The sequence below is a fragment of the Cricetulus griseus genome (genome assembly GCF_003668045.3).
Source record: "Cricetulus griseus strain 17A/GY chromosome 1 unlocalized genomic scaffold, alternate assembly CriGri-PICRH-1.0 chr1_1, whole genome shotgun sequence".
Classification (NCBI taxonomy): Eukaryota; Metazoa; Chordata; class Mammalia; order Rodentia; family Cricetidae; genus Cricetulus; species Cricetulus griseus.
Genome location: NW_023276807.1, coordinates 135,915,025 through 135,941,219, shown reverse-complemented (window position 1 = coordinate 135,941,219; position 26,195 = coordinate 135,915,025).

Genomic DNA, 26,195 nt, shown 5'->3' with positions numbered 1-26,195 from the left:
CTGAATATCTATTGCACCTATCATTACAAAGAAAGGTTTTGTTATACATATATATTATAGAATTATTTGCTCAAGTTAATGAATATATATATTACAGTATACACATAATCTTTTTCAATGAGAACATTTAAAATACATACTTCTTAAAATTTATTAAATATTTTAATTTTGTTTTTAATTCAGTGAAATTTCAGTTAAGGATGTTGGGATATAGAAAACAAATGCTGGAGTTTTCTTAAATAACTATTTGAAATTTGGTAAATAGACAATTCAATACATGTGTAAGTTACAATATATTGTGTCTAGTGCAAAAATATGAATACTTGCTATGAAGTACATCAAAATTAGAATAGACTAGTGTCAGTGAAAGGTCAGATAAAACAAATTGAGAATAAAAGTTCTACAAATTGGCTCCTCTGCCTGCCTGAACCCTACCAAGGTGATTGTACCCTCTGTTCTTGCCCTACTCCTGCCCAAAGTCCCATTCACCCTGGATCTCTCTGTGCCTGCGCCTGCTTAGATGGACATACCCAACCAGGGAGGACCTCCCTGAGTCTGGGAACACCTCACTGTTACTTCACTCCCTGCTAGAAAGACCCCTACCAAGGCCCAACTCATACCAAGTGAGGAGACTACCAGGAGAGGCAAGACCATCCAGAGATGCAGACATTGAAGTCTTGGCCCATACACAGCACCGGGTGACAAGAGGAGATAGAGAGACCCCACCTGCACCCACTGGAAAAAGAGATGGGAAGAAGACTGAATACGAATGCACTCAAAAACAGAAAGACCAATATGACACCACCAAAATTTAGGGACTCCACACTAGCAAGATCTGAAAAGCCCAACACAGAGGATGAAGAAGAGATGAACCTCAAGAATTATCTTAGGAAGATGATAGAGACCTTTAAAGAAGAAACAAGAAAATCCCTTAAATAAATAGAAGAAAAAACAAGCAAAAAATTACATGAAGTGGAGGAAAAGAAAAACCAAAAAATTCAAGAAATAAACAAATCTCTTAAAGAATCTAAAGAAAGCCAAGAAAAAACAACCATACAAGTGAAGGAAGCACTCAAAACAGTTCAAGGCATGAAAACTGAAATAGAAACTATAAAGAAAACACAGAATGAGGTGAAGATGGAAATAGAAAGGCTGGATAAATGGTCAGGAACTAAAGATGTGGTATAACCAATGGAATTCAAGAGATGGAAGAGAGAATCTCAGTTGTTTAAGACTCTCTAGAGGATATATAGACATCAAACAAAGACTGAATAAGAACACACTCAACAACAGAAAGACCAATAGGACACCACCAAAATCTAGCTACTCCACACCAGCAAGATCTGAAAAGCCCAACACAGAGGATGAAGAAGAGATGGTCCTCAAAATTGTCTTAGAAAGATGATAGAGACCATTAAAGAAGAAACAAGAAAATCCCTTCAAGAAATAGAAGAAAACAACAAGCAAAAATTACATGAAATGGAGGAAAAGACAGATCAAAAAATTCAAGAAGTAAATAAATCTCTTAAAGAAACTAAAGAAAGCCAAGAAAAAAGCAACCAAACAAGTAAAGGAAGCACTCGAAACAGTTCAAGGCATGAAAGCTGAAATAGACACAATAAAGAAAATACAGAATGAGTAATGCTGGAAATAGAAAGGATAGATAAACAATCAGAAAGTAAATATGTAAGTATAACCAATAGAATTAAAGAGATGGAAGAGAGAATCTGAGTTGCTGAAGACTCTCTAGAGGAAATAGAGTCATCGAACAAAGAAAATCTGAAGTCCAACAAATCCCTAAAACAAAATATCCAGGAAATATGGGGCACCGTGAAAAGGCCAAAGACAAGAATAATAGGTATAGAAGAAGGTGAAGAAATAGAGTTCAAAGGTACAGAAAACATATTCAACAAAATCATATAAGAAAACTTCCTCAGCCTACAGAAGGATCTGCCTATGAAAGTAGAAGAAGCGTACAGAACACCAAATAGACTGGACCACAAAAAAAACAAAACAAAACAAAACAAAACAAACAAACAAAAAACACCCCTCAAGACATAATAATCAAAACAGGAAACATACAGAATAAAGAGAAAATATTAAGAGCAGCAAAGGAAAAAGGCCAAGTAACATATAAAGGCAGACCTATCAGAATCACACCAGACCCAAATAATGCATGTCCATACAACAAGGACATATGTTCAACCACATTCATAGCATCATTGTTTGTAATAGTCAGAACCTGGAAGCAACCTAGATGCCCCTCAACTGAAGAATGGATAGAGAAAATGTGGTACATTTATACAATGGAGTACTACTTAGCAGAAAAAAGCAATGGAATCTTGAAATTCACAGGCAAATGGATGGAACTAGAAGAAACCATCCTGAGTGAGGTAACCCAGTCACAAAAAGACAAATATGGTATGTACTCTCTCATATATGAATTTTAGACATAGAGCAAAGCATTACCAGCCTACAATCTTCTTCACCAAAGAAACTAGGAAACAAGAAGGACCCTAAGTGTAAAATGCATCGACCCAAGGGAATGGGAAGGGGCATGAACTCCTGAGCTAATTTGGAGCATAAGGGTAGGGGAGTGGAAGCTACCAGAATGAGAGGACAAGATAAGGAGGGGAGAGGAGGAAATGGAGGGGCAGAAATATTGAGTTGGGGGAAGAATAGAGGAGAGCAAGATGAAAGATTCCATATCAGAGGGAGCCATTATAGGTCTGAGGAGAGAGCTGGCATTAGGGAGATTTCGAGAGATCTACAAGAATGACTGGAACTGACAATCTAGGCAATGGTGGAGAAGATAACTTAAATGCCATTCCCCTATAATGAGACTGTTGACTACTTTTTATGCCATCCTAGAGCCCTCATCTAGTGGCTGATGGAAGCAGAGGCAGACACCCACAGATATACACTGAACTGAACTCTTGAACCTAGTTGCTGAGAGGGAGGAATGAAGATCAAAGAGGTTGGTACCAGGCTGGTGAAACCCACAGAAAGAGCTGGCCTGAACAAGGGGGAGCACATGGACCCCAGACTACTATCTGGGAGGCCAGCACAGGACTGATCCAGACCCCTGAACATGGATGTCAATTAGGAGACCTCTGCACTCTAGGGAGCCCCTGGTAGTGGATTAGTACTTTTCCCTGGTGTAATAAGGGACTTCTAGAGCCCATCAAATGTGAAGGGATTGTACCCTTGCCCTGGACAAATGGGGGAGGCCTTAGGCCTGGCCCAGGGTGATGTGGTGGACTTTGGGCAGCCCCAGTCCAGAGCCCTACCCTGCCTGGGAGTGGAGGATGGATGGGGTGGGGGGGCAGTTGGGGAATTGGGGGGAGGGTTGTGGGGAAGGGGAGATAGAGGGAGAAGAGATTGACATGTGAAACAAGCTTGTTCATAATTTGAACTAATAAAAAAATTTAAAAACAAAACAAAACAAAAAAAGTTCTACAAATTGATTTCATGATATTTTTTAAGAATTTTCTAAGCTTAAGTAACTTCATAGATTATTTTAGAAGGCCACATTAATCTCAAGCCATTTGATCTTTATTATCATTATATATTACTGTGTATCCATTCAAAATTTAGAAACAAAAATATGAAAAGCTTTAACACTACATGAAATTTAATTAATTTTATAATATTTTGAAACAGAATCTTTGCTGTTTGTGCACACAAATGTCTACCTTATATATGATGTTATGACATTCTTATTCCAAAGTAATACATCGGGGACATGTTTTTCTGTAATTACATTTTATAAAGTTTAGTATAAATACATATTATTAAGGAAATAATCAAATGACCTTTATTTGAAAGAAATGGAAATCAAATTTTAGAAAAGGAACTAGGAAAAAGAAATACTTAAGAAAATTTGAGAAACACAGAGGAGTAGAGTCAAGGGAAAGTTATCCAGCCTATGAGAAAATATGTCAGAATTTATTTTATATATCACATAACAGTGTCTGTAGGACTGGCTTTTGGTGTCGAAATTAGATCCTTAGTCATAGAGATGTTGAGTGATGTGATTTATGTCATTCTCAATATAAGTTTCTTCCTGAATTCTGAATATAGGAATATATGGCTAGAGAAATTTTCACAGAATAACTGAGAAAATCAGATCAGTGCCTCATGGATGTAACCATGGAGCTTCAGAGTCTATTCTTAGCTCAGTGAACTGAACAGTTCACCTTTCTTTGTTTTCTTAGAGCAAACTTTTTAGATTCACTTCCCATATCTACTTTCCAGGTCCCATCATTTTAAACACATACTCCTTGTTAGTTTCCTTTAGTTCTTCAAAAGTCTTTTTTACTATACATAATTTTATTATCTTACCTGGGAGCAATATTAGTCCACAAAAGAAGAACTATAGAATCTCTTTTCCTATAAAGATTATAAGCCCTTAGTGGGTTTGAAATAGTATTTCAGTTAGAATACTTGAGCGAAGTCAGACCTAGTTCTCATTTTCGTTGTGCTCTTGACAACTTGAGTCATGAAAAAGTGGAACAGCATCTACATCTTTGGACCTGAGTTTAAATACTGCCTGTCAACATCTCATATATGCTAGTTGGGTAGGTGCTTGATGTGCAGTCCCTGATAATAAGCCCAAATTGTAAATTATATATTTGTTGTGGCTCTGTCAGAAAGTGAAAACGGTATGCTATGTTTATAAATTTAAATTCCCCTTACTGGGAAGATGTTCCTCCAATTACTCTGCCTTCATGGTGAAATTAGGCATTAGAAACAGGATTCCAAGATGTATTTACTTTTGACACTACATAGAAAATAACCTGTCTGTATTCTAGGCTGAAACTCCCTGACATAGTTTATTCCTCAGTACCATAGAGAGAGGAAGCCTGCCAGAAGTTCTGAACATTTTTATATGAATGCTTAGTGTGCTTTTATGTTTCAATTAGGAATTTGCATGAGCTTTTGCACATTTAAATTTTAACGAGTGAAGATACAGAAATGGGTAAGGGAAGAAATATAAGTACAAATGACTGGAAAGAGAGGGAGGGGGAATCCAGATCTAACTTTGATGCTCAAATGAGAATTTTTAATTACAGATGATACAGGGCACAGCAGAGCCGGAGGGGTATGTGAGCAGTATTTAATTTCTGTACCCTTAACAGCTATAACTCAAATCACCCCCAAACACATCACTGTCAGTCTGTATCCATTATACAATCAGGGTATAATGTCAAATTCCTCTTGCTATGTTTTAAAACACAGACACATTTTACTGTGGAAACATAATCATGGCATCATTGCATTAGAAATTACAATTATTCTCTAAGCCATGTGACTTAATCATGTCTAATCTATAATATAATATGTAGAGGATTATAGTGTTTAGACCCTAGGGAAAATTTATAAAATGAGTTCCCTGGGAAGTATTTTCTAGTTCGGTTGTCAAACTTGAGAAGTATATCTTGCCCCATGCTTGACTGTGGATGATGTATAACTTTGTATGTTTAAGTTGATTTAGAATCTGAAATAACCATCAATCAGTCAACTCAAAGGCCTGTTTCTGATCAAGATTATGTTATTTACAGTGAGCATCATGTTATAGCAGAAAACAAAATCTCTGGTTGATGGATGGAGAAGCAATTGTACATAATACAGTAGATCTGAAATCAGGACCAACTATATAACTCACATGTTTTCTGACCAAGATAAATGATGAGACCTTTGTTCAAAAACCAAGAAAACATTTTCTTTTGCTGTTTCTGTTTTTAACTCTCATGGTGATTTTTATTTCCTGTTGAATGATATATGGTGTTTTGTTTTGTTTTTGCCATGAAGATCTTCATGGAATGAGTGTGGACTCTTAATTATACATGGAGTCCTACCCCACAACTCTGTACACAGATGTATCCCACCCTGTGCACATACCTTGTCTCATGAAAGGTGAGAGCAATTGCTGAACTGCTACAGGGGAGTAATTGGCAAAGAAATAATCCAGAGGACACAGGAAACTCTCGTGGGAACAGAAGACAGGAAATGCCAAGTGCAGGTTATTGCGTGCTTTATGACAAATTGGACTCTATTTTCAAAGTATAAATTTAAACAAAAAGATTGACATGAATCTGAAGGGAGGTGTCATATAGCACAAAAATCAGTGTTTGGAGACTCTATGCCAGCCAAGATCCTAGTAAAGGCCACAAGGCACTTGAAGCTGATTGTGTCTCTGATACTAATCTCCATATTTTATGTGTTTTAGTATACTTTTTTAATTACATTTTCTCTCATTTTTTATTACTTGCTCAGCCAAGTTCATTGCTGCTCCATACATTATTCTCTCTCTTTTTTTATTTGTCTTTTTTCCTCAGATTTTTTAAATTTGAATTAGAAACAAGATTGTTTTACATGACAATACCAGTTCATTTCTTCCTCCCTTCTTCCCCTACCACCCCCTCAACTAAAACCTTACCTATCATATGTCCTTTCAGCTACCCCTGGATGGTGAGGCCTTCCATAGGGTGTCATCAGAGTCTATCATATCCTTCGTGATAGGGCCTAGGCCCACCCAAGTGTGTCTTGGCTCAGGAAGTATTCCTCTATATGGAATGGGCCCCCAAAGTCCACACCTATGCTAAGGATAAGTGCTGAAATACTATAGCAGGTCCTGTAGATTTCTGAGGTTTCCTCACTGAAACCCATGTTCCTGGGGTCTGGTTCAGTCCCATATTGGTATCCCAGCTATCAGGCTGGGGAGCAAGAGCATAGGGAGACACCATAACTATGCCTCCTAAGGGCTGGCTACAAGTGTGCATGACCACGTCTGAAAGGCGTGGTCAAGGTGAGGTCAGGATGACACTAGAGGGACTCTTAAGGGACGTGGTCACATTGGAGCCTCTCTTCTCCTCCTCCTGCCTCTTTTCCCTGGCCTCGATGCTCTGGTTTGCATTTGGCTGGTATTTATTTGAATAAAGGTATCTTGAATCTACAAGCTTTTTCCACCACCTGGCGACCTCGGTATGGAAGCCTGGACATGTGTTACATTGGGGTAGGGGTCTTGCATTTGTTTCCACAGGAGAAGAAGAAATTTGGATACCATCAAAGTTGATCAAGATTCGAGTTCAAAAAGACAAACCTCTCAACAAGTGACTGTTATTTACTGAGGTATAGCTCATAAACTAAATAGAAACCTCCCAAAGGAAAGGGAAGTGCTTTGCTTCTATCTTCATAGGAAAACTCATCTCCAGAAGCCCAAGAATGCTACATGGGTAGATGCTTAAGAAGACAAGGTAGCTATAACCATAAAACAAAAGGAATGTGCCATACAGTAAACTTTACAGTGCCTCTCAATCACTCTATTTCTCTTCATTTCCTAGTCCCTATTCAAGTAAACCAATGCTGGATTTAGAGTTGGATTTGGCTTTCCTCCCCTAAAATCCAAGCACGTTGGTTAGCTAAACTTTAGAGTCTCTGTAGTATATCAAGAAGCCAATTGATGTAATACAGAATGAGAGAGGAATTTGGGGACTGTCTTTGTCTTTCTTGCTCTTTCCTTCAAGGTGTAGACTGTCTCACAATCACTACTTTTCCATGATTGCCTTTTCCAGCATACATACATATACAAGCAAACATTTCTCTGCTAATACTTATGTTTGAGTCCCACACAGCCAATGACGACCCGCCTGACAGCAATACCTGGATGCTCCAGGAAAGGAATTGGGCCACACCTCCTAGACTGCACTGGATCCAACTTGCTCCATTTCAACTGAAACTCTGACTAGAGCTTTGAGAACTGACTTCAATCAAGTTGAGGATTTCAACCTAAATCTTCAATCAAGCAAATCCCATCTAAAATGGACTGGATATAATCTGTTAGAGACTTTCCCTATACTATCATTTCTCCCCACAGGGCCCCACAAGGCTATCATCATCCCATTTCAGCAGGAAGTAACTTAGAGAATGCTAGGCTACCTTTCCCCCATTGTTGTCACTAAAGATAATGTACAACTAGTTAAGGCTACTTTCATATTTTTTAGGGTTGGGATTGGAAGGAGGTGTTTAGTCTGGACACCACTCTCTGATGACTTAAGGGTTTAGCTGAAATAGACATGATTAAGATGTGACATAGCAGATTATTGTATCTTCTTGTATTTCACCTTTATGATTGTTAATTCTGGATACCTTGCACTATTAAGGTTTAATTCTCTTTTAGGCTAAAATGGGAATTGTAGGGAGATACCATAACCATGCCTCCTAAGGGCTGGATACAGGTGTGCCTGACGAGGCCTGTCAAGGAGTGGAAGGTAAGATCAGGATGATGTGGGAGGGATTCTTAAGGGACTGCAGTCACATGCATTTGGCTGATATCTATCTGAATAAAGGTATCTTGAATCTACAAGCTTTTTCCATTACAAGAATTCCCTGATGTTCAGGTCAGCTGTTTCTGTGGGTTACACCAGCCTGGTCTGGACCCCTTTGCTATTCACTCATCCTTCTCTGCATCTAGATTCCAGTTCAGTTCAGTGATAGTTGTGGGTGTCTGCTTCTACTTCCACCAGCTGCTGGATGAGGGTGGCATATAAGTCAATCATCAATCCCATTATCAGTAGAGGGCATTAATGTAGCCTCTCCTCTGTTGCTTAGATTGTTACCTGGTGTCATCTTTGTAGATTTCCAGACATTACCCTATTGTCTGATTTCTCTGTAAACCTAACATGTTTCCCTCTATTACAGTATCTCCATCCTTGTTATCTTCTATTCTTCTCCTGACTCAACCTTTCTGCTCCTCATGTCTTCTGCATCCCTACTCTTCTACCCTAGCTCCCTCACCCCTCTTCCTGTGCTCCCAATTTGCTCAGGGAATCTTGACCCATTCCCCTTCTCCAGGGGAATATGTATGTCTCTCTTAGGGTCCTCTTTGTTTACTAGCTTCTCTGACAGTGTGGATTATAGGCTGGTAATCATTAACTCTATGTCTAAAATCTGCAAATGGGTGAGTACATACCATGTTTGTGGTTTTTGTGATTGGGTTACCTCACTCAGAATGGTTTCTTCGAGTTCCATCCATTTTCCTGCAAATTTCAAGATTCCATTGTTTTTTTCCACTTAGTAGTATTCCATTGTGTATTGGCTTCTTTGTGTTCTAAAGCTTTTAGTTGTGCTGTTAATTTTCTAGTGTGATTATTCTCCTGTTTCTTCATGTGGGCATTTAGCACTATGAACTTTCCTCTTAGCACTGCTTTCAAAGTGTCCCATAGGTTTGGGTATGTTGTGTCTGCATTCTCATTGAATTCTAGGAAATTTTAATTTCTTTTTTTGTTTCTTCCTTGACTCAGGAATTGTACAGTTGGGTGGTACTTAATTTCCATGGGTTTGTAGGTTTTCTGTAATTCATGTTGTTGTTGAACTCCAATCTTAAAGCGTGTGGTCTAATAAAATACAGGGGGTCATTTCAATTTTTTGTACCTGTTGAGGTTTGCTATATTGCTGAGTATGTGGTCAATTTTAGAGAAGGTTCCATGTGGCACTGAGAAGAAGGTAAATTGTTTTGTATTTGGATAGAATGTTCTATAGATATCTATTAAGTCCAATTGGGCCATAACTTCTATTAGTTCCTTTATTTCTTTGTTAAGTTTCTGTCTGGTGTTCTTGTCCAGTTGTGATAATGGGGTGTTGAAGTCTCCACTATAATTGTGTGTGGTTTTATTTGTGATTTGAGTTTTAGTAATGTTTCTTTTAGGAATGTGGATGCCTTCATATTTGGGGCATAAGTGTTCAGAATTGAGACTTCTTTCTGAGGGATTTCTCCTGTGATGTGTAGGAAGTGACCTTCTTCATCTCTTTTGATTGATTTTAGTTTAAATTTCAATTGGTTGGATATTAGGTTTGCTACCCCCATTTGTTTTGGGTCCATTAAATTGGAAAATCTTTTCCCACCCTTTAATTCTTAGGTACCGTCTGTCTTTGAAGTTGATGTGTGTTTCTTGTATGCAGGAGAAGGATGGATTCTGTCTTCTTATCCATTCTGTTAATCTGTGTCTCTTTATAGGCGAGTTAAGACCTTTATTATTGATGGATATTAATGAACATTGATTGTTCGTTCTTGTTTGTTTTGGATTTGGTGATGGTGGTGAAATTATGTGTGAGTTTCCACCACTTTTTTCTTCTGGCTGTTGGTAAAGCAGGATTATCTATTGCCTATATTTTTCTGGTTGTACTTAACCTCCTTGGGTTGCAGTTTTCCTTCCAGAACTTTCTGTAGGGCTGGATTGATGGATTTGTATTGTTTGAATCTGATTTTGTCATGGAATATCTTGTTTTCTCCATCTTATTGATTGAAAGCTTTGCTTGGCATAGTAGTCTGGGCTGGCATTCATAGTCTCTTAGTGTAGGTAGAATATCTATCCAGGACATTCTGGCTTTCAGAGTTTCCATGGAAAATTCAGGTGTAATTCTGATAGGTTTGCCTTTATATGTTACTTGTCCTTTTTCCTTTGCTGCCCTCAATATTTTCTCTTTATTCTGTATGTTTGATGTTTTGAGTATTATGTGACCAGGAGACCATTTTCTTTGGTTGAGTCTATTTGGTGTTCTGCAGGCTTCTTGTATTTTCATTGGCATGTCTTTCTTTAAGTTGGGAAAGTTTTCTTCTATAATTTTGTTAAATATGTTTTCTGTGCCTTTGAGTTGGATTTCTTCACCTTCTTCTATACCTATTATTCTTAGGTTTGGTCTTTTCACAGTATCCCATATTTCCTGGATATTTTGTGTTAGGGATTTGTTGGACTTAAGATTTTCTTTGGTTGATGAGTCTATTTCTCCTAGTGCATCTTCAACTCCTGAGATTCTCCCTTCCATTTCTTAAATTCTGTTGGTTATGCCTGAGTCTGTAGTTCCTGATTATTTACTCAGTTTTTCTATTTCCAGCATTCCTCAGATTGTGCTTTTTACATTGTCTATATTTCAGTTTTTAGGTCTTGAACTGTTTCCTTCAGAGATTTGTTGATATGTTGTAATTTTTGGTTTGTTTTTTCTTCCATTTCTTTAAGGGATTTTCTCATGTCCTCTTTGAGGTCCTCTCTCATTTTCATGAAGATGTTTTTAAGGTATTCTCTTCTGCTTCATCTGCATTGTGATGCTCAGGTCTTGCTGGTGTATGGTCCCTAGTCTCAGGTGGTGTCATATTGGGTTTTCTGTTGTTGAATGTGCTTTTACATTGACCTCTTCTCATCCTTTCTTCTAGTAGGTGTAGCAGGAGTCTCTTCCTCTCCTGGTGGGTATGGGACCAAGGTTCCCTTCTGGTAGATGCAAAGAGTTCCAATACTCTGTTCCCTGTCCTGTTGTTGTTGATGGAGGCAGGACTGTCACCAGGGCCTAGGCAGTGTCTGAGTGTGTCAGATCCGCTGCTGAGCTCGGATCCGGTGAGCAAACTGTCAGATGTGGTATTTTAGTTCTCTATATAACTGTCTTTCTTGGCTGAAGTGTATTTGTGATGTGCCATTTTAAAGCATAAGATTTCCTTGGCACACCTTGGAATTGCAAATCCCAAACTGAAAACTGAGATGAAGGGTGGATAGATGTTGAACTTTGAGTTTCTTCTAAACACAGTCCTTCACAATGAAATTCTGTAGACATCCTTGCCATCAACAACAATTCAGCACTTAATGTAAAATTCATTAGGCACCATCACATGTATATTATTGTTAGGATCTATTGAAAGACAAGGTTTGCTTCCCTCTCACAACCCCAGGACAGGTTTTCTGTGTGTATAGCCCTGGCTGTCCCTGAACTTGCTCTGTAGACCTGACTTGCCTTGAACTCAAAAGAATCTTCCTTTCTCTGTCTCCCAAGTGTTGGGATTAAAGCTGTGCACAACCACATCTCTGCACTTTTTTCCCTCTTTTTTCCCATTTACTATGCAGCCTTGTGTGAGAAAGTTTCAAGATGCTTGCTTTAGCAAGGCCTTTGTTATCATATTCATCAGTAACTCAGTTATGACATTATACCTTAAAGTGGTATTTGTATATATGGTGGCATTTGTTACAATCAGGGAGAGGTAGAAAAAGGAAATACTGTCTATATAAATCTTGTTCAATGAATCTATAAACCTACTTTCTTATGAAAACGATGTGTTTTGCATTGGTGTATTTATTTTACTAGTGGATATTCAGAATCTGACAGAAAAAATATAGTATCAATGTGCTTGATTCTCTAGTGGAAAGAGGCATTTTATGATATTCTAGGGGGTGTTCAGAATATTGAGCATATAAACACAAAATCTACTTACTAACCAACAGCATCTCAGCTATATAAGCAGTTTGTAATCTGCTTAGTTTTTATCATAAGATGACACACATTTTAATGGTCCTGGACTGATAGAGAATAATAGTTATAGCTTTGTTGCTCTCCCCAAAACATTCTAAATCTTCCTGGGTAAAAGAACATAGCCAAGATTGACTGTGTTTCTCAGATTTGCTGAGCTAGACTTTTCAAAATATTTCACATGTTCAAGTACATGCGCAAGGCTGTAGGATGGCAGTGTTTGCCGTGGGACAAATGTGGATCAGCTCTATCGATGATTGATTCCAGGCATGCAAGGTAGCAGAGTGAGTGTGAATGTAGTTCCACAGTTTCTTTTATCCCATGTCCCCTGTTTATTGTTGGATAAGGCATAAACTTCTTTAATCTCTCCTGTGTTTTCTTTTTATCAAAGGAAACCCCACTCCAAATATCATTAGGGTACAAATAAAGATGAATAAAAGGCTTACATCTGCAGCTCTGATTAATCATATTTTTGAAAAACAGAGAATCAAGAATCCTCAATCATTCCTTTATAGTCAAACCAAACTTATCAAAACTCTTGGAACTCCTTCTATGTTTCTTAAAATAATGCTTTACTTGCTTGTTCTTTTTTTTTTAAATTATGAAACTGTTGGCTACTGGCTATGGCTTCTTATTGGCTAATACTCTCTAAATTATTAACCCATTACTAATAATGTAAGTATTGCCACGCCTTCTTCTCTAACCTGAAAAAGAGTCCAGACCTGTTACTACTCTTGAGTCCTACATGGTGACTGACTGCCTACATTTCCCCAAATCCTCCACCTCTCCTAGTCCCACCTATCTTACTTCCCTGTTGACCAACAGTGCTTTATTCATCAAACAATAAGACAAACAGACACAGAAGAACATTCCTCATCATCTCATCTTTTCTGTCTAAATAAAAAGAAGTGTTTTAACTTTAACATAATAAAATTATATATATATATATATATATATATATATATATATATATATCAAAACAGTTATCAAGTAAGAACTATAGTTACAATATTTAGTCTAATAACATTTAGCAAAATTTAAAGAAAATATTCTATCATCTATCCCATCTTTGTGAGCCTAAAGTCTTATATGTAACTTACCTTTTATCATAACTGAGAAAAAACATAACCATAACTATTTGCCTTCAACTCCATCAAAGATCACAGAGGGATATTATATAAACTCTAGAATTATCAGAGACATCTCACTGCCTATACAGTCACCCAAAGTTCTTTTGTAATGTTGGGGCATCCATCTTCAGCCCATAGGCCATAGTGTGTCTGGCAGACTTCTTAGTGAAGCAGGAAGTTTGAAACTGTCTACTTGCATTGGTAGTTTGTCAGTCATTTTTCTCTGTGTCTGGCAGACTCTTCCATGAAGCAGGAACCCTTCACTCCTGTCCCATCTCATTTTGCAAGTTCAATAGTCACTTTCCTGTGGGTCCTATATGTCCACTTTATACAGCATACAGTCAAAAAGTACAGGCAAGAGCCATTTCTTGCCCAAATGGCTAGTCTCACCATATTGAAAACAAGCTCCATAATGAGTTTTTTTTGATGCCCATCTTCCACTCAGACTTAATTGGTGTTGCCAGGTACACTTGTTTCTCACTGTCAAGAAAAACTATAAGCCATTTTAAATGCCATATTCTGTAGGTCTTTGAAAGTTTTGAAGAATATCTATCCAATTGAAATATATCTCTAAATAACAAGAAAACCTAACTAACCTAACTATAAGTTTTGACTATTATAGGTAACTATCTATATTCTGTACTTAATTATATGTTACATTTTTAAATGAGCTATACAAACACAATAACTAAAAAGAAGAGAAATATATATATATATCACAAAATTGACCTTAAAATTGTATCAATGAATGAAAACCCATTCCAATACTATTCATTTCTGTATCAAAGTCCCCTTTTTTTCCTTTAAAAAGAGATTGAATGTGATCATTATCATTTATAACGAACCCCATTTAAATGAAAGCAAACATTTATAAACAATACTTGGGAATGTGGGTGTCATTCTCTCCAAACTGCTTCCTGCTGTTTGGGTTGCTGTCATGACAATCCTAAGAAGACCCAGAAAGCCTGGCTGTAATAATCTGCAAGGCTGCTTTGTCCCATGCTGTTTGAAATGTGGGATCACCTGGGCCACTGCTTCAGGGGGGTCTTGCTTCAAAACACCACATTAGTCTGGAAGGAATTTACAGCTTTTCATTTTCTGTGCAAACAAAAGCAGAAATTCAGAGAAAGGATCTGAACCTGTTACTGCTCTCCAGTCTTACATGGTGACTCTCATGCTTGCTTCTTATATACTTCAAGTTTCATATTAAGTTTTCCTTTTGTAGTAGAACCTTTCCAGTTAGCCTAGCTAAATTTCACAACTCGCTTTCATATCAAACCCCTGTCAAAATTCATTACGCTTGTTAACTTTGTTGTATTTTTGAGATTGCCTAATTTATTTGTTAAGGTATATACAGATAAATGCACTAAATATTCAATATTATGGGGGCTACATTCTCTTATTAATTGCTGGTACCTCATAATTACAGTGGATATGGTAGTTCTAGGTAATTATGCTAAAATAAAAGTTATTGCATGATATATATTAAAACAAAATTAAATTCAATTTAAATAAATAATAAAATCCAGTTAAGGGAATTTAATTACATGGGAGAACAGTCTATCTCATAGATTGGAAAAATAAGAAATTACTTTACCATTAATCATTGTTTATTCCATTATCACACACACAAAGTAAATGATTTGTTTAAAGACATATAATTATGTATAAAAATTATGTATAAAAGTATATACATATAATTATGTATAAAAGTACTGTTTGACATCTCTTTATTGAATAATGATAACTGTAAATGCTAGAAAGGCAACTCAGCACACTGAAGAGAGTGAATTCATTCTAGTCCCCTCTTAAGTCTACATCTTAGCAAAGTTGCTTATATACTTAGCTCAACACATGGCTTCTGCTTCTGTCTTGAGATAAGATTCTGTGGTGTAGCTCTGATACATATGCTAGACTACAAGTTTTTATGAATCCCAGATAAAGATAAACAGCAAGTTTCTAGGACCATATAGCCATACATTTTGTAAGCCTTCTGTCTGAATCCTATTAGGACCATATGTATCTCTTGAACAATCACTTTGGTTAAGAAATTGGTTATGTCTAGGCTGAGAGTGTATCCCTCTATGTGGAGTGGGCTCCCAAAGTCAAGTTTCTCCAGCCTGGTCTTGACCCATTTGCTCATCATTACTCTCTCTCTGCAACTGGATTTCAGAGTTCAGCTCATCCTAGACACATGGTGGAGGGCCTAGGCCCTGCTTCAAATGCTACAACAGATTTGAAGATTTCCGATAGAAGGCCTCATCCTCCCTAGGGAGCAGAAAGGGATTGGGATAGGGAGTTGGTGGGAAGCAAGGGAGGAGGGCAGGGAGAGGGAACTGAGATTGATATGTAAAAGAAGCTTGTTTCTAATTTAATTTAAATTAAAAAAACTAGGAAAAAAGAAATTGGTTGTGAAGACCATTGACAACTATAAATTCACTGTTGTATTTGGTAGATTAAGATTTATTAATGCAACCCAGGAAGAAGAAATTGTATGTCTTTACAGCTGAAATTTTTTTATAGTTTTGAGATTTGAACAGACTGTCTTGGCATTCTTTCATTAATTATGCTCCCAAATGAAACAGATTTCCTAGCAGAAGAGAAAAATGCAAGAATTCTAGGTAAAAATTAATCAGTTATATTAAAAGATTTATCAATTTCTATTGTTCATAGCTGGCCACATTTTTCTTAAATTTTAACTTTCAGAGAAATTGCCTCAGCCAAATATTTTGATATCATTATATGAATGAATTAATGTAAAAGGTCAGTTCTTTAAAATTATTTTTTGCAGTCCTGTCATAGCAGATCATTTTGTTCTCCTGCAAAAATCTCTCTCAGGAGAAAATATTCTCTCATTTCTTGGAGAAGACAATATTGTTCCCTGTTTGAACTGTATCCTACCTAACAAAGGATCAATAGTTTACCTTCTTCTCTGTAGAATACTCAATTCTAGTCATGAGAGCTGTCAATATCTGTACAACATTTCAGAATCCTGGGAGTAAACAGGGCTTAGAAGTACTGCAAAATCTCTGTGGAGAGTTCCTTATTTTGCCAACTCCCTACCCTGCTCATAATTTGGAGGCAGCACCACATAATCATGTTGCATGTCATATATAATAAAATGATACAGAGGGATAGGAAAATCTGGTATAAGTCTGAACCTCTGTCTATTATCTACATGCTTTCTGGCTAATTTGCATATATCTAGTCCATGTGTGGGACTTTCATTTTTATCTACCCAGTGAAGTCCAGTCTTTTGCAACTATATTGCATGCCTGAGATTGAATGTGAAAGGACATCTCTTCTGTAATATATTAGCCTCTGAGTTATTGTTTCATAAGCAGCTGCAGTGACAGGGCAGGCAGGAGAGAAACTGGGCCAGGGGGGCCAGCAGGACAGAGAAAAAATTCCAACTACAGTGACCCATTTAAATAGGAGAGCTACAAGGTTTGCAGCTCTATGAGTAGATTCCACTTCTATGTAAACATTAAGGATTTTTTGCTGTTGTTGTTCCTACTGGTGGGATCTAGTCTTATGAAATTCAAAGCTCTAGCTCCTATTAATAGACAGGTTGCTTTTTTTCAACAGTTTGTAAAATACACAAGAATACACTACAGCATGATTGGTGTTGACAAATTTTCAGTAAATATGAATTTCCATGGTCTAAGGCAGTTTGATGTAGTCGCATTGATGTCATCTTAGTATACTGCATTAGTAAAATATGTTGTCAAGGTGTGTCCTGCTAACTCTTATGCATGACTTTTTTTCTCTCCACTGTCACAGTTAGTGCAGAGCATATCAGGTTGGAGACTCCAGTAACTGCTGAGGGACAGCATTTTACAACTCTTCAAGAATAGGTCTAGTTAAGGATTGAGGACAATTGAAATTTTGCTTTGGAGGGAAAGTAGCAAACAGACATTAATCTACGAAAAGCCCATGCAGAGATATAAATCTGCTACAGTAGCAGTAAATATGTGTTAGCAAACATAGCATTTAGGTGCTTAGTCCATAAATTTTTCTTTTCAGTTGCTCTTCTGGATTTACATCTTGCCTAACTCACGAGGCTCTACTGAGTGATTTATTGCTCATTGCCCCAAGGGAAATGGCACAAAGATAAATCTGAGTTTTAACATTTGGTAATCAGAAATTTCTTTCAGCATTTAAAGGACAACCTTCCTAATTCACAAGCATGACAGTAACTTAAGCCCTGTAATCAAATATGGAAAATCTAACCTTGCCAGAGAAAATCTTAATTAAATATTTAGAAGCAAAGAAGCAATGGATTAATTTTCTAAAATTGATTTACAATAACCCTTTCTCAACTTCACTTTCTCTTTCCCTCTGCAAATAGATGTACAATATATCCTTTTAAATTTTCTCAGCTGTTCAATATGTGCAAGCAACAAGAAACAACCAACTTGACGTTGACTCAGTGAGAAATAGTGCAGTGACTCAAAAATAGGAACATAATCTATGTTCATGTTTTAAATATATAAGCACTCCACCTCTGGGAGCTGATCTCCTGGCAACTGTTTACAGTAATGAATATGATGATGCATAGATGAACCAAAAGTTATTTGCTTCTTAATGTAAACACTTCATAAAGAATTTAACATAAATGTGCAGTTGTTATCTTAGCGATATCTTGATTTTGCTGCAAGTACAGTCTACTAATGACCTAGTACCTACTCTACTTATGACCCTTAACTGAAATTTAAAGACAAGCCTGTTCAGAAAGCTTGGGTTTCCCTTGAAATTAAATTACCTTTTTTCTTCAGATACATGAGTCATACTCATTACTAAACTCTTCAGTTGTACACAGAAATTAGTTTTCCAGCCACATTTTTCAGGGAACAGAACCAAATTAACTGATTTTCAGATAATAATATCAAGGAAATTCAGATGCTAGTATTTCAATCATTCCATCATTTTGTAAAATGTAAGTCTCACCTCTATTGGTGTACCAACACAGGGGAAAAACTTGAAAGTTGACACATGATCATCCAGTTGATATTCTTACTGGGATCCATGCAAAACTACTTGATTAGATTTGAATGGAGAATTTACCAAATTTTTTTCACTTATAGTAGATTCTTAGTACCCATTGATGTGGAATGACCTTCTGAATGCTGTGAATATGCATTGATTTTATTGGTGGATGAATAAAGCTATTCCAGCCAATGGCCAGAAAAAAATAAAGATCGGCAGGAAATCCAAACAAAGAGGCTGAGAGAAGGAAGATAGGGTTGGGGAAATGCCATATGGTTTCCAAACGAGTAACATTACTTGTAAGCCACAACCTCATGACAATACACAGATTAATAGAAATGGGTTAATTTATAAGAGAGTTAACCTGTAAAAGATCCAAACCATTGACCAAACAATTATATTTAGTATTAAGAATCAGAGTGCTATGTCATAAGCAATTGCAAGGACCAGGAACAGGAGAGAAAATGGCCCAGCAGGACCAGACAAAACAGAGAAAAACATTCAACTACAATCCATGGTTTTGTTTTCTACAGCTTCAGTTACTCATGGTCCAATGGAGAAGTCCGATATAGTAAGTTGAATATTCTGTAAGTGATTGCTAAGTTTTATCTCACCTTCATCACATTATATTGTCATGTTTATTCTACTTTGTAGACAGTTAAAACCATTAATCCTATGCTGTGCTAACATTATCATTGATATATATTATAGCAAAGTCATAGTACATATAGGATTTGGTATTGTATGTTATTTCACTCATATATTGAGTTTCCTATATTCCCCCTCATTATATTATATAATGTACAATATAATATACAATAATAGTACAAACTATATTATATTCTTGTTTATCTACAAATTCTATTACGATGTATTTATTAGATCTGACTGTCTCCTTTGTTAATTATAGATTCATATTTTACAAAAAAGGGATAAATTAAAGCCACTATTGTGGTCTTTTGATAGAGACCTAGAATGTTTTTTTTGTAACTCAGACATAAATAAGAAACCAGTTTTTGCCTGTTCAATACTTGTCTTACTTAGACTAAAGCTTAGAGTTTTGAAGAAAGAATCAATAGAGATAAAAATAATGGCAATTTAAAAATAATCTAATGCTGACTTTTGAGTTAACCTGAAAACACAATGGTCTTTAATAAACACAGAGATAACAACTATAAAAATTAAATACATATTGGATGCTTTATGAGAACTAAACGTAAATAACATTGTTTAGATGTGGTTAATTCTAATTCAGAAAATGTATTCACCTCCAATCTTAACCAAGTTACAGAAAGTTTATGCCTCTATTAAACTTATAATAGTACAACTGTTTTTAATTGAGATATTGGTTATGTTTTAAATAATTTCAGAACTTGGGAATTTCATAAACTTAGTAAATATTCTCCAAACCATTTGACTGATTCTCATGTAACTAGTTGTTTATATGTATAAATTCACATTCATAATATTCTCTTAAAAATAAATATTGTTCATTCTACTCCCTAAATCTGTTATCCACCTGAAAACAGGTTCATCTGAACTTTTTAGAGTTATGAAATAAAAACAATAAAATGTCCATGCATGTAATATTTATTTTCTCATTCAACATCAGCCATTTATCACATATTTATTGATCATTCATACTCTTCCAAACATGAAAAGTTTGCTATGAACAGTACAAATAATAGCTACTCTTGCAAGACCACTCAATATCCTGTTTCATTATTCATGAAAGTATAATGCAAGGGATCCCCCAGTGTGTTGAAATAGATGACTTTCTTTATCTCTATGTATTCAAAATAAATATTAATTGTATTACTTAAGGCATAAAGCATGATAATTTGATCTGCATATTCACAGTTAAATAATTTTACAGTGAGTCCCTTCATGTGTCTGTCATTTTCCCTTTCCTCTTTTTGTGGCTAGAATACCTAAAACCACATTCAATTCCTATAATACCATATAGTACTAACTACAGTTCTTATGTTGGTCCTAATGACAATATGTTGAGTGAAATGATAGGCATTAAGGAATGTAATAATATGCTCTCTTTTATTTATAGAATCTCTCCATTTCCCCAAATTTGAGCCAATATTTTTTAAACACTCGTCAGAGACACAGTTTTTTTTTTTTTATTCTTGATTATGACTATGTATTAGAACCTTCTGCTTTTTCAGTGTTAGACAAAACATTACTATGCACTAGCTTCTAATAAATTAGTTTTTATTTAATAGTTAAGGATATCCAGCTACCAGTTTGGCATGGGTTTATAACAACTGCAAGTTATTTCATTGAGCAACACTAAAAGTTTTTATTTTCAGTGGGTTACTGAAAGATATTCTAAAATTGATGTCCATGCATATGTTTATAATCAATATTCTCTGCAAGTAAATTTTGTCTGTAATGCTTCATGGAAGTGAGTCATTCATGTTTTCTCTCAAGGTCATAGCCACTGTCTGTGTATGCTAGGCACTTTAGTAATATACTGCTATTCTCAAATGTGCTTGATCAAGTTTTCTCCAGGTCACAATTTCATCATCCAAAGTCAATGACTGCTGTCTAAAGATTTGCAACTACAGCAGAGGCATTGAAATTTGTTACAAATGTCTAACAGTCTCCATTCTAACTTCTGCCATGTGAAAGGATTAATGTCATGCCATTTAAAAAAATGTTTTATCTTGCATTAACTTTCTTGATGATTAGTGGAGCTTTAATCAAGCAGGATGGAAAGACCAGCTATGCAAGGTACTGAATACTGAAAAGGTCACAGTATCTCCGCAAACTCCATAATTTACTGTCTCCTATTACATACTCTAAAAATGATCACATTGCTTTTGCAAAGGCAAAACACTATTTGACAAAGTCACCTTACTCCCTGAATCCAGATGTAATTGAGAACAAAGCAGGTAACAAGATGTAGACCATATGAAAAGATTACACTCAAAATATACAGCATAGTTGAATTAGATGACAATTTACCAAATTCTACTCACAAACCACAACTGTGATGTTCAAAGGGGCTTTGAAATGAAAAGAATCATGAGTTACATCTAATAAAATATTTTAATAGCTCCCGTTAGGGCCTGTGTGATGACAAATCATTTTCTCTGCAGATGTGTGATCACCATGGGGACTCTCTCAACTGTACTCTTGCTGAAGTTAGCTCATTACTGCCACAATATGAAAGCCTCTCCCTTCCACAATAGTGCAGCACAACTTGTCAATGAATATGAATTTTCATATTTATATTTATAGATAAGGGATTCACTTTTGATGATTTAAAAATCAGCTTTTCAATGTTTTCCCTCTTCACCTGTCTATGCATTTCACATTTTGAATGTCTGGGAGTATTGTAGTTCCCTTGCCATTTTGTGACCTCAAAGAAATTCATGTTTCTTTGGAACTGCCCCAAAATGTTACATTGCCTGTGTCCTTGTGAGATATTGTCATTCTTAACTCAAGGTCCAGAAAAGGATGCATCTTGTAATAAGTAAAATTAATTAAGAAAATATATTTTGTTGTTTTTGTTTTGTTTTGTTTTTCTTGGTGTGTGACCAAGTTGATTTTATATCAGGAACGCAAGGATATTCCAATATACAGAAATCAATACACAAAATACATATCCTCACAAAAGATGTAGGCGCTTTGGCCACACAGAGTGATCATACAACCTAAGAAATTCTACTCATAGAAAATATAAGGGAAAATGAAAGTGTATTTAAACAAAAACTTGATCATGTTTCATGTCAACATCATTCACAATAACCAAAATGTGGAGCTAACCTCAGTGTCTGTAAAGCAATGAAGGGGTGAATGAATTGAGAATTTTCCATATACTGGAATGTAATTTAGCCATAAAAAGGAGACCAGGATTAATACACATTACAATGTGTGGATGAACTGTGAAAACACCAAAAGGAGCCAGTCACAGAGGGCCATAAATGTGGTTTTGTGTATTTGAGATATTCAGAACATGCAAGGCCTTAGTTGAAAAATAAAGTTAGAAGCTCACAGGGATTGGCTGAAGGAGTAGCTGGGATATTATTGCTAATAAGAATTTTGTTTTCTAGGTGCTATATTTTATAACTATGTGGTGATGATAGGTTCATGGCTCTGTGACTATATGAGAAACAAAGACTGGACTGTACGTTTTAAATGGGTGAAATTATCAAATTATACACCAATAAAAGAAAACATAATACCTATAAAGCCAAATGTAAATATGTTTGCTAAAGAACTGTAGATTCACCCAAGCATTGAAGGAATTAGAATCCTCAGAAAATTGGGGCTAGCGAGCAGGCTCAATGGTTAAGAGCACTGACTGTTCTTTAAGAGGATCCCGGTTCAAATCCTATCACTCACATGGCATCTCACAACTGTCTGTAATTCCAGTTACAGGGAACCTGACACTCTCAAACATGCCAATGCACATGAAATAAAAATAAATTTTAAAAAGAAATCTTCAGAGAAGGTGTCTGAATTTAGAATATCCCAGAACTTAAAAGTCATTTAATAATTTGACAGAAAAAGAACTTTAAAACTTCTCAACTACTTAAGAATATTTTAATTGTTACATATGCTGGATGTTTTAAAAGGCTATCAAATTATTATATTGATACGTGGAATTTTAAAGTGTTACAATAGTTAAATAGAAAAGATAGTTTAAGGAAAACCACAAACCTATCTTATAAAAATAATGATTGGCATAGATTTCTAAAGTGATTTTATTTTTTTATTGTATTAAAATGGTGACTTGATGAAAAGTGTCCCTGAGTTTTGAACATTTAAACTAGGATATCCAGTTGGTGTCATTGTTAAGGAAGTTTAAGAGCTACAGTCAAGATGGAGGAAGTAATGCCACTTGAGGCTGGCTTTAAGATTTTAAAGCTTTATACACACTAGTTCTAGATTGTTCTCTCTCCTTCCTGACTAAATTTGAAAATGTGATCTCTCAGCTTTTTCCTGCTGTCATGTCTTCTGCTTGCTGTCATGATGAACTTTTCTCCCTCAAAAACCATATGTCCAAACAAACCCTTCCTAACATAAGTTGTCTTAATTAAGATGTTACAACACAGCAACAGAAAAGTAACCAATGCAGAAGTCATAGTGCCTGACACTTGAGGAAACATAGCTCAGATAAATCCTTTTTTTAAGTTTCCTTGGTAATGCTACTTTACCACGTCACAGAAGGTAACTAATATGATGTATTATCATACAATACTTATACTGAAATTTTTAGTCCTTTCTCTTTTCCAAGAGTCTCAAATAACTTAACAAATACCCTTCAAAATAACTTTCTCCCATGGGAATTATGCATTTTCATGTATGAGTGCAAGTACATCAGGGCAAAATTATATGTGGAGAGACAACCCCAGGTGTAAGGCTTTGTTTTTTGTCTTGTATGAGACAGAATCTCTTTGTAGAATGTGCCTGTATATTCCAGGCTAGTTGGTTTTTAAATATCTAGGTATTTTCCCATCTTTGTCTCCATCTTGATATAGCAGCACTGGGGTTATAAATGTATATTACTGGGCTTGGATTATAGTTTATTTTAAAGGCTCACACTCAGGTTCCCCAGCATACAGAGCAAGTTCTTTATCTATGGAGCCATGTCTTCAGCCCATAAAACCAATATAAGCCTGGAATTTTCTTGTGGTTTGCTTTATCAGCATATCTCTAAAGCAGCTGACTTTGCTCATTCTTGGTTATTAAATTTATACATCATCATTTACTACCTTGTTTATTGTAGATGCATTAGGCAGGATAGGAACAGAGATAATACAATAGATGAAGATTTATTATATTGACTTACATGATAGGAAACTGTGTAGTTAAAAACTGGCCACCTGCATGATGGAGAGAAAGAAAGCCTTGTAGCTTCTCATTTAGAAAGTTCAATGTCTGAGCATTTCAAATTCAGTACTGAAGCTCTGGAGCTCTCTGAAGAGTTGCTATTTCTAAGTCCAAATTGAAAGGCTGAAGGAGACTGATGCAGGTGAAGGATGGAAGCAACAGTGATGGATGCCACTCTCTAAAAAGAAAGTCAAAGCAGACAGTTATGCACATTTTCATCAGCTGTCTTTATATCTAGGCAACATGACTCAACCCAGATGATGCCAATAATAGTCCCAGAGGCGACACATAGAGCTTCAGGGATCATGGTTTGTTGTACTGTATTTGTTTTAATCTAGCATTTCATTGTTACTCTCCAATTCCTGTCTTTAGGAATAGTAATGTTTGTGCTGTACCACTCTAGAAAGGAGTATATAAAATACTTTGACTTCATAGGGGTCCATAGTTAACTGATTGTTTTGATTCTCATATTGAGTGATGTGTCTGTGCTTTGGAGGGTGCAAATCTAAACCTGATAGTTGAAAAGTTCTAGTTTCCAGTGAGGCCTTTCTCTTTGGTTTGTAGATAGTCATCTTCTCTGTGACTTTATAGGACCTTTCTTCTGGATGTTCACACTTCTCGTCTGTTTTCATAAAAACACAAGTCCTTTGAATAGGTCTTTATCCTTATGGCCTACTCTATTCTTGACTTTATTTCCAAATGTATTAATGCTAGGGATTACTAATTCAATATATGAGTTTGTGGTTGTGGTATATGTTCACTGTAACAATTATCAACAGAATCTTTGCAACTTACATCTCTCAGATATGTTTGAAAGTCTGTGCATGAAAATAAAATAGCAACCAATTTCAAGTTTAATTTCATAACACCTGAAAAGCCTTGATTTTGGTCCTGGTGATCAAAACAGATCCCTTCAAATTACAATGGCTGTGCCTTGGAGTCTGGCATCCTAACACTTTACATTTCTAAACATACCCTCATTTGTAATCCTGGCTTAGAATTACTGATCTAAGAGTTCACTCAAATATGCAGAGGCCCACATTCTTCTGAGTGTCTAGACAGATGTGCTCCTGAAACCCAAACATATTAACATACTAACATACATTCAGGCTTATAAAGTGAGGCCATGATCATGGCATTTACTTTTTCTCCCCAATGCACAAAGGAAAAAAAAAAAAGTCCTTCATTTTTAACCCTTTGTTATCACAGTCTTGTTTGTATGTTGAAGAGGAAATTCTTGTTGTGTAAGATTTAACATGAAATGTGGTCATGGAGACTCCTGCCTGTAATTCCTTGTATTAGGCAAGACGATTGTGTGTGTTTGAGGCTGAAAAGGACAAGATTACAAGGCCAGTTGGTAATATTTAATGAACAAACAAATGAACAAATCAAAGCACAGCAAATTAGTACTGATGATGCATACTGAAAAGGGAGCTTCATGCTTATCAGACAATAAAAGAAGTAATAGGTTATTTTAGTGTTATGTGTCAGTGACTACAAGCAAAAATGTAATAATTCATCATTTTATTTGTGAGTCATGTAAAATGCTTCTGGTCCTGTTAAAAACTTATAATTAGCCTGGCAGTAGTGGCACACACCTTTAATCCAATCACTTGGGAGGCAGGGACAGGCAAATCCCTGTGAATTTGAGGCCAGCCTATTCTACAGATCAAGTTCCAGAACATACTCCAAAGATGAGGGCTCTAGGATGGCATAAAAAGTAGTCATCAGCCTTATTATAGGGGAAGGGCATTTAGGTTATTCTCTCCATCATTGCCTAGATTGTCAGTTCATGTCATTCTTGTAGGTCTCTGGAAATCTCCCTAGTGCCAGATCTCTCCTCAGACCTATAATGGCTCCCTCTAATATGGTATCTCTCATCCTGCTCTCCTCTATTCTTCCCCCAGCTCAATATTTCTGCTCCTCTATTTC